We start from the raw sequence: 10727 nt of genomic DNA, 5'->3' as shown, positions 1-10727 counted from the left end.
CGACAAATCTAGGCTGGGCTTGGCCAGGTGGTTCAACTTCACACTGTGGGTCTGGATGAGCTTAGCTCTTCATATGGCCTGGGCTCAGCTGAAATACTAGGGGACAAGCCTATCTGCTCAGACATACTCAGGCACTTTTCTTGTATCACATCTGATAGTATCCCCTTGGTGAAAACAATTCCTATCATAAAGAGGATGGATAGATGGAGACATGAATAATTGGGAACCATAATGCAATCTACCACAATAATATCACTAAACTTATGGTAATGGTTTACATTAATTGCCATAAGTCTATTTTAATTTAGTTCACTAAGAAATTATGGACAGTTTTGATAATAATGAAAGGAATTTTTTTAAAAAATATAAACCAGCCTTCAAACACATAAACCTGTTATCTGATATATCATAAATAAATTGCTTACCAATTTACCAGTGGAAATATTATGTTCTCACTTATATAAACTCTTTAACCTTTGAACGCTAATTTTAACACAATTTGTTCCTAATACTTATGCACAAATAGAAGAATCTCAAGGTCAATTTTGTCTGAAAGGAGATTCACATAGCACAGATTTTAAAGCAGATTTACTAACAGTTATAAACTTTAGTTTAAGCCAGTTTCTCCCTTGGGCACTCTCTTGAGGAAGGTCAGTGAACATATGGATTGTCTTATTTTTGCTAACAATCTCTTTTCCATTCACGTTTTATATATTATTTGTTTATCCTTGTTTAATTATCTCTGTAATCTTCTACCACTTACCTCAAAGAATCTTTTCACCTTCCCTTGAAAGCAGAGTTATGGTAAATCATCTTTATTCATTTCCTTCCTCTAAATTTGCAATGAAGGACTGGTGTCCTAGATATTAGAAAACAGAGTAGAGATTATCTGAAAGGGAACTGACCTCAGGCTTCTATATTATCTTTGAGTTATACCTGCTTGCCTTTCCAGGGACAGATGTCAGAGCTAATATGGGAGTACTTACAAAAGTTGACTGTTTTCATCTTCCAGTTTCCACAGACAACATAATGTTCAATGATCTTCCCACCCACAAGTTAGAAAAATAAAGAGATTCTTCTCTCTCCTTATTTTGTAATGCCCCACAGTTACACTTTAGCATGGCATTTGCTCTGTTTAATGACCACTGCTCTTCTTTTTCTTTCACTAAAACAAAGAGCTGACAGTTCTTTTACAGCAGCAGTCTATTAATTTTGGTAATATAAGGAATATGATCAGCACTGATCTTGGTTATAACTATCTTATTGATTATGAAGTCTCCAGGAATAAAATGGACATGCCATACCTTAGTCAATTACAACCGCTGTAAGAAACCACCATAGATGGGGTCCCTTAAACAACAGAAATTTATTTCTCACAGTTTATAGGCTTGAAGTTCAAGATCAGGGTGCAATCACTGATGTGTTTTTGTAGGGGCCCTCTTCTTAATGTGTCCTTGCATGGCAACGAGAGGCAGAGCTCTGGTGTATCTTTGTCTTCCTATAAGGGCATCAAAACATCTAGTCCTGATTATGTGGAAATGAAATATTAAAAAAAAATGATCTCATGGAGACAGAGAGTAGAATGATGGTTACCAGAGGCTGGGAAGGATGCAAGGATGGGGGGATAAAGTGGGGATGGTTAATAGGTACAAAAATATAGTTAGACGATAAGATAGAAAGAAAATAGTTGATAACACAACAGAGTGACTATAATCAATAATAAGTTAGGGTATACTTCAAAATATTAAGAATATTCCTAACACAAAGAAATGATAAATGCCTGAGGTGATGGCTATCCCAATTACCATTTATTTATTTATTTATATTTTTTAATTTTTTAATTTCAAAATTTTAAAAGGGTATAAATGTTTTTGGTTACATGGATTGCTTTTGGAATACTGGAGCAATTTATATAAGTGCACCAATCACCAAAATAGTGTTCACTTTTCATATTAGGTAGGTTTTTGTACCTCCCCTTCGTGCTCCTTTGCACTAGTTGATTTCCTCTGAGTTTACTTCCCTCTGTGTACATGTGTGCTACTCAGTTCCAATTTAATAGCGAGGATAGATGGTGTTGGTTTTTCCATTCTTTAGCTATTTCACTTAGGATAATGGTCTCCACTTCCATCCAAATTGTTGCAAAAGGCCTCAATTCATCTTTTTTTATGGCTGAGTAGTACTCCATGGTACACATATACCACATTTTGTTAATCCACTCATAAAGTGATGGGCACCTGGGTTGATTCCACATCTTTTAAATTGTGAATTGTGCTGCAATAAACATTTTCAGGTGACTTTTTGATGAAATTATTTCTTTTCCTTTGGGTAGATACCCAGTAGTGGGATTGCTGGACTGAATGGCAGGTTTACTTCTAGTTCCTTGAGGAATCTCCATACTGTTTTCCATAGAGGTTGTACTAATTTGTAATTCCACCAGCAGTGTATAAGTTTTCCTTTCTCTTTGCATTGACACCAGCATTTATTGTTTTTGGACTTTTTATTAAAAGCCATTCCAAGTGGGATAAGGTGATATCTCATTGTGGCTTTAATTTGCATTTCCCTGATGATTAGTGACATTGAGCTTTTTTTTATATGTCTATTGGCCATTTGTCTATCTTCTTTTAAAAAGTTGGTTCTTTGAAATGGTAAACAAAACTGATAAACCTCTTGCTAACTTAACCAGGAATAGAAGAGAAAGGACTCAGATAAGCTCAATCAGAAATGAAAAAGGAGATACTACAACAGATACCACAGAAATACAAAATATCATCTCTAAATACTATGAAAATTTCTACACACATAAACTAGAAAATGTAGAGGAAATGGACAAATTCCTGTAAATACACGACCTCCCAAGAATCAAGGGGGAAGAAATAGAGCTTCTGAACAGACCAATAATGAGCAGCAAGATTGAAGTGGTAATAAAATATCTTCAAACAAAAGTAGCCCTGGACCAGATGGATTCACAGCTGAATTCTAGCAGACCCACAATGAAGAGCTGGTGCCCATACTGCAGAAATTATTCCATAATATCAAGAAGAATGGAATCCTCCCCAACTCATTCTATAAAACCAGTATCACTTTGATACCAAAGCCAGGAAAGGACACAACAAAAAATAAAACTACAAATCAATATCACTTATGCATATAGATGCAAAAATCCTCAATAAAATACTAGAATACTAAGTTCAACAGCACATTAAAAAAATAATCCACCATGACCAAGTGGGATCCATCCCAAGGATGCAAGGATTGTTCAACATACAAACATACGTCAATCAATAAGTGTGATTCACTGCATAAACAGAAGCAAAAACAAAGACCATATGATCATCTCAAGATGCAGAAAAAACATTTGACAAAATTCATCACCCTTTCATGATAAAAATCCTCAGAAAACTAGACATAGAAGGAGGTATATCTCAAGATTACAGAAGTCATATATAACAAACCCACAGCCAACATCATACTGAATGGGGAAACAGTTGAAAGCGTTCCCCCTAAGAACTGGAACAAGACAAGGGTGCCCACTCTCACCACTTCTATTTGACATAGTGCTGGAAGTCCTAGCCAGAGCAATCAGGTAAGAAAAAGAAATAAATGGTGTACAAATTCGGAAAGAGGAGGGCAAATTATTGCTTTTTGCTGATGATGTGATTTTATATCTAGAAAACCACAAAGACTCCATTAAGAGACTCCTGGAATTTATAAACAAATTTCAACAAAGCCTCAGGTTGCAAAATCAATGTATACAAATCAATAAAATTTCTGTACACCAATAACAGTCAAGCTGACAGTCAAATTAAAGACCCAATACCTTTCATATAGCTACAAAGAAAATAAAATTGCAACAACTAAAATAAATAAATGGTTTCAAAATTTAACAATACATAGGCTTGAACTAGCCAATCATTCATTTTTTGAACAAACACATATTGAGGGCCTATCATATAAATCACAGAAATTTAATGAGAAAACAATATGTAGCAATAAGTTAAGAGGAATATTTTCATGTATGTAAAATATAGAGTATTAATAAAGAAATCTCAATTCTCAAAAAAAATAAATAAAAATAAATAGGACCTAATAAAATTAAAAATCTTCTGCACAGCCAAGGAAACTATCATTGGAGTAAATACACAACCTACAGAATGGGAGAAAATATTTGCATGCTATACATCTGATAAAGGGCTAATAACTAGAATCTGTGTAGAACTCAGGAAAATAAGCAAGAAAAAAAATCAAATAACTCCATTAAAAAGTGAGCAAAGGACATGAACAGAAACTTTTCAAAAGAAGATAGACTAATGGCCAAGAAACATATGAAAAAAATGCTCAACATCTCTAATCATCAGAGAAATGCAAATTAAAACGACAATGAGATATCACCTCACTCCAGTCAGGTGAAGTATCCCAAGAACTGGAGCCTCTTCACTGAGGATAAGGCTGATCTAGTCAATGAGGTAACATACGATAACATATGAAAAAGTAGCATATATTTTTCTGTTTGTTTCCCCAAAAGAACTCATAGACATCAAACAGAGTATTGGTGCATTAGGTAAAGGGAAATGCCTAGTTATTTCATGGATTATGGAATGCTAGTCCTGAACCATCAGAAATCCCTGATGAATTAAAATGCCAAAAGGGAGAATGGTGCTTTATGGGGATAAGGTGATAAACGGAGTGTTGCCTCAAGTCCATTTCAATGTCTAAGAGTTCTTAAGAGATTAATTGCAATAGAAATATGTGACAACAACAGAATACCCACACTGGCTACCAAATTGTGAGAGCTATTATTGAAGGATAATTAAGAGGCAGACAATGGAATCTCAGTCTCCCACACCAAAATAGCAAATTAAAATAATACTAAAGTCTTCCGTTTCTAGGTAGGTTCTAGTAAGTAGAAGTAAGCCAGTGTCCCTGCTGCAAAAACTTGGGAAATTTGTACAAAACACAAAAAGCATATTTTCAAAGGCATGAGTAGCTGTAGAAGAAATGAAATCTAAACAAAAATTGCAATAAAAGAATAACTCTTCCTGAGTGAGCTGAAAAACTACATTCTTTTTTAGACTCCTTTGGACATTTGCTGATTCTTGGCACAGGCTTTGGAGCAGGCTTAGCTCAAGCAGAGCCATTCTGCTGGGAAAAGGAGAAACCACAGAGCTTTTAGTTGATATAGAATGCCAGAATAACAGAACATATAAACCTTGAGGCCTTAACTGGTTGACCAATTCTCTCCACAGGACATTTTATGAGTTCTGGGACTATGTGGGGGTCAGGGGAGTTAAGAAAAATGTTTTGAAATGTCTTGGAATCTAGAGTGCTTAAGAAACAAAGTCCTGCTGAGGGGAAGTAGCTGAACTCAAGCACACGGCTGGATTCTCTTCAAGACATTTGTCTTTGAACCTTCATGAGAGGGAGAATGTGATGTTTGACCAGGAAATTCTGAAGGGCAGAGCCTAATATTTTATTTTAAAACACCTCAGAGCTATTCCTTTTTTTCTGTTGGCAAATATATCATGTTAATGTTTCTAGTTACAATGAAAATAGACTTTGAATGTTTTTTAAATATTTTCAAATAATTATGAAACTCTGATTCACAAAGAATACAGGTGTTGCTAAAGCAGTCACCTTGCTCCTAGCTTGGAGGCCATTAGAAACTCACATGAGCCACAAATAGACACAAATTTCTGCTTTGTATAAAGGCAGAAATTTATATATTTGTATATTTTCTCCATCAGGTTCTCAACATCCAATGTTCACTTGGCCTAGAGTTTTCTTTTTACCCTACTTTGATATACCTCAGTCCTTCTCATTTTTGAGATTTTTAGCTTGCTTAAAACCTCCTCAAAGAAGATGTGATTGGTCAGATTATTGCAGGTAGACCACCCTTCATTTTTTGCCTGTACACTCTGTGTCCTCCTAAGAGCTTATAGCAATTTGTAGGTAATGTATATATTCTGAATTCACTTTCTCTTGCAATTTACCTCCCAAAATATTAGCTTCAATGAAGGTAGGGATATTTTGCATGTCTTTGTACTTTTCATGTGTCCACAAGCCCTAGCACATGCCAGGTACACAATATCACTGAATAAATATTGCTTGAATAAAGTCAAAGAATCAGCAAGTTATTATTGTTAGATATAGGTTGTGACAGTCGCTATGATAATTTCCACTTTATTTTTGGAGTATACTTCTTGGATGATTTTTGAACTTGTCCAGGTTACAAATTGTATTACTCTGTCCATAAAAGAAAATATATATTCACAAGCACAATATATTATACAACTTTTGACACATTATTTTGTTAAATTAGGATTCTACAAATAAGTGTACCCTCTCCTGAAAATAAGTGGTTATTGAACATAGCACTAATTTTGTAGTTTTATTAAGAAAACACATTTAATATATGTTGTTTTAAATGATTTTAAGATTAAAAAACCTATATAAGTATTTTTCTTAATTTCCAATTTTCATTCAATAGGAGATAATAGTGCATGGGATTCCAGTATGTTATTCATGCCTTGATGTCTGTTTACAACTATCCCTTTGATAAAACAAGTCAGTGTTAAGCTTCAGTAGGCTGAGAAATTTAACATGATTAGTTCTCATTAATGTCAGAGTTAAGTGTTTTCCTCATAATAAGGGCATATCCATTCAAACAAGATTCTTGCAGAAAACAAATATCTGTCACACAAAGATTGTCCTTTCTTGCACCATTAATTTCAGGTCAACTAATGGAACGTTAAAGGAAAAATAGCACAAAAAAAATTAAGTCCAGAGACTTAAAATCATGTATGTAAATTTAACATGACTCAGGAAATATAAACATGTACAATAATGAAATTTGTCTACTGTAGGTATTTATACGTTTTAAATAGCATCAGTTTATTTTGTGATATTAGAAGCTATAGTCAGTTTAAGTGATTAGGAAATATGCAAGAGAATAAAAGCTAAATAATAATTACCAACAAACTTAAAACCCAGGGAAAATAACCACTATCATGTTGGTATATTTCTTTCTTGCCCTAACTATTGGCAAGCCCAAGGATGACCAAAAATAAATCGTTCCCTTGGAATTCTCATAAGCCTTTGTTGAAGGAAACTCTACAGGAAAATAAGAAGTTCTATAAAAACATAGATTAGGGTGTGGAATTTTGATTTACATAGGAAAAATATGACTCACAAGTTTGTGAAGCATTTAATAGGCCAGACAAAGACCACTTTATGTCTTGTATTTTTTAATATTTACCGAAAATATACTTTCCATGATATAACCATGACACAATTTAATAATCAAATTTTTCACATATCCTGTATTATAAATGCAATAAAAACAAAAATATTTGAATCTAAGTCTTCGTGGGAATTTCTGATTGTTTCCAAAAAGGGAAAATGTTGATAAAAGAATTATATTTCAAAGCATATGAAAAGTTGGCATATAAGTACCAAGATAAGTTTTAATTTCACACGTCCCCTAGAAGCTATAAGGACAAATTTTTAAAAGAATCTTGGTGAGCACCAGATGCCATTTTTTCCCCAGTTATAATCTAATTTGTTAGGACTTTCATTATATTAAATTTTGTGACATCAATTTCAACTTATACTATTTCTCATAGGTGTACTAGTTATTTGGTCATTTTTGGTTACTTTATTTATCTTACAACTTCTATTGGAATGCAACTACGCCAGCTCCAGGGACTGGGCCCTTTTACTACTAAATTGCACTGCATTGCCTCTTTGTTTATAATGGATCATAAAATAATATGCAAGAGAAATTCTATAAGAAAGGAATAGAAAAGCTCTATCAAACATAAACACAGTAAAATGAGGAGCAGAAATGCTAAATAGGGGAAACATAACACCATTACAATAATCATCATATGGGAAAAGAAGGTAATTTCTTATTTATTAAAGACATAACTCACTGTAAATATCTGGCTACCTGAATGCAATAAGTAATCTATAACTACATAAATCAGATGCCTTTTAAGTTAGGAACACATGACAACATATAATTGATATGCATATTCACACAGAAATAAACATACTAGTCATAACCAATGACCTTCAAAAATATATGTGTACAGAACAAAGGCATAATAGTAGATTTGATATTGCATGCCAAGGGGCAGAGAGTTATCACAGGTGATGGTTTGCTTCATGGCTTCCACATTGGGTGATAGTCACTGGTAGAAATTAGAAACCCACTGAATTTATGAAATTTTTTTTTCACTAGGGACATGTGAATCTGTACCTCTAAGAAAACTAAATGAAGAAGTAGAATACATTGTTGAGTATGTGGGACTGTAGTTCAGAAGAGAACATTAGACAAGAATTACATTTAAGAGTAATAGAAAATAAATGAAATAATGGCTGTATTTTAGATACCCAAATTAAAAAAATATGTAGAGAGAGCAGTGATATCAAAATACAGGGGCTACATATGTGTTTTATTTGGTCAAGTGTTTTAAAAAATCAGCATGTATGATTTTCAGCAAGGTATATATTCTCCAGTAGGCAGTTTCCCCCCCTTGATTGTGCCTTACCATGATACCCTCATTTCATTATATTATTTACATATCTCCTGAAGTCATTTCAGTTTTTATTGTTTGTAAAAGATTTAAAATAATATCACCTAAATACACATCTGGGAACGACACCAATCAGATATCAGACTGAGGTGGGGGGTGGGGGAGGGGATGGGTGTATGCCTACACAATTAGTGCATTGCTCACCGTTTGGGGAATGGTAACACATGAAGGTGCTGACTCGGGAAGGGGGGGTGGGGAAGGGAGGGATATATACCTACATGATGGGTGCAACGCGCACTACCTGGGGAACAGACACGCCAGGAGCTCTGACTTGGGGGGAAAGGCGGTACATGGGCAACGTATGTAACCTGCAATTCTGTATCCCCCATAACAATAAGATGAAATTAAAAAAAAGTAAAAATAAAAATATAAAATTATAGATAAGCTTAGTGTGGGGAGCGGTCTAGGCCTCCTAGTGTATCCGCCCAGGACATGCATAGTCAGGCCCTCCACCTATCCCTGTGGGACACGCCTGTGGGACACACCTATCCGGGGCTATAAAAGCAGCTTGCATTTCCTGTTCGAGGTCTCTCGCCATGTAACTGTTGTAGGTGCCTCATTAAACTACTGCTGGAAGAACTCCAACTGGTCGTGTCGTACTTGCTGGCAACTGCGGCACGACAAGTGGTGCCGAAACCCGGGAACTCTCGCACCAGGCGGAGACGACCTCATTAGAGGTGAGTTCAGAACCACAGTAGTTGAGGTAGGGTCGGACCCCCCCCCCTGAGAGTGCTTTGATATGGGGAATTCCCCGAGCGCCCAGCTGCTCCGTGCTCTACAGGAGCTTTTGGCTGCACGAGAGTTGAAAATCCCCGAGCGTGTCTTACGGCATTTTATGCAGGAAGTAGATCGTGTGGCACCATGGTTTCTCCACTCGGGCTCTTTCACCGTTCCGAGCTGGGATAAATTAGAGAAGGACCTTCGCTGTGCCCATGCTACTGGGCCCCTTCGAGAGTGCGTCCTTCCTATTTGGGCATTGGTGCGCACCTGCCTAGAGGACTCTCCTTGTAGTATTCAAGTGCAGCAGGGGCAGCAGGCTCTGAGTGACTATCAAGATAGTATGTCAGAAAGGGATAAGGGTGGTCCGGACCGGCCGGGGCGTTCGAGAACCCGGTCGGAAGAAAAGCGGGGAGCCGCCCGCAAGGGAGGGCGCTCAGGAAGGCGACGGGGACGCCCGTTGCCCGGCCCGTTATCTAGGGAGGAAGTGGCTTGTAAAATGGCCGCCCTCCGTCTGTCTTCTTCTTCTTCTTCTTCTTCCTCTTCTTTGTCCCGCTCTTCTTCCTCGTCTCGCGAGAGGGAGGCGGAGCTTTCTCCGGCCGATAAGGCGGACTTGGAGGAGGCGGCGGCGGCGTATGAGGCGGAGCGTTATCGCCCGCCTCCGTATGCCTCCGCCCCTCCCCCACCAGTTGATGGCGGGGGAGGTACATCTTTCATGTCGTCATGCACTGTCTAGAAGCATGGGCTGCCTGGGGCAAGCCTGAGGTCCTTAAGACTGATAACGGCCCGGCCTATACTTCCCGGGCCTTTCAACAATTTTGCCGCCATCTCGGCGTTACCCATCGCACTGGCTTGCCCTATAACCCCCAGGCCCAGGGCATTGTAGAACGCGCCCATGGCACAATCAAAGTCTACTTACAAAAACAAAAGGGGGAGGCTGGGGCTTTGGGCGGTGGCAGGTCTCCCAAATCTGCCCTATCTCTTACTCTATATACTTTAAATTTTTTGCTGCTGGATGACCGTGGTCGCTCGGCGGCAGATCGCCATGTGGATCCTGGCCCCCCCCTTTCCGAGCGGGTGATGTGGAAAGATGTGCTTTGTAATCAATGGAAAGGACCGGATCTGATTCTCAGCAGATCCAGGGGAGCTGTTTGTGTTTTTCCACAGGACGCCCCGGACCCTATCTGGGTTCCGACACGCCTCACGCGACGCCTCAGTCATCCTGCTGCTTCCTCGCCGGCTCCTGACGACGATGCTGTTGTGGTGGATTCTGCTTTCCCTGACCATGACCCTCCTCGCCCTGGGAGTGCTGTCCAGGGCGAAACGTCGTTGGGCCATCCTGCCTGTATTCCCGAGACCCCTGCCGGTGTCTCATGATTCGCAGATATTCCCCCGGTTCTTTATTACCAATGCTTC

This window comes from Eulemur rufifrons, chromosome 16 (genome assembly GCF_041146395.1).
Source record: "Eulemur rufifrons isolate Redbay chromosome 16, OSU_ERuf_1, whole genome shotgun sequence".
Lineage (NCBI taxonomy): Eukaryota > Metazoa > Chordata > Mammalia > Primates > Lemuridae > Eulemur > Eulemur rufifrons.
This window is presented reverse-complemented; position numbering follows the sequence as displayed.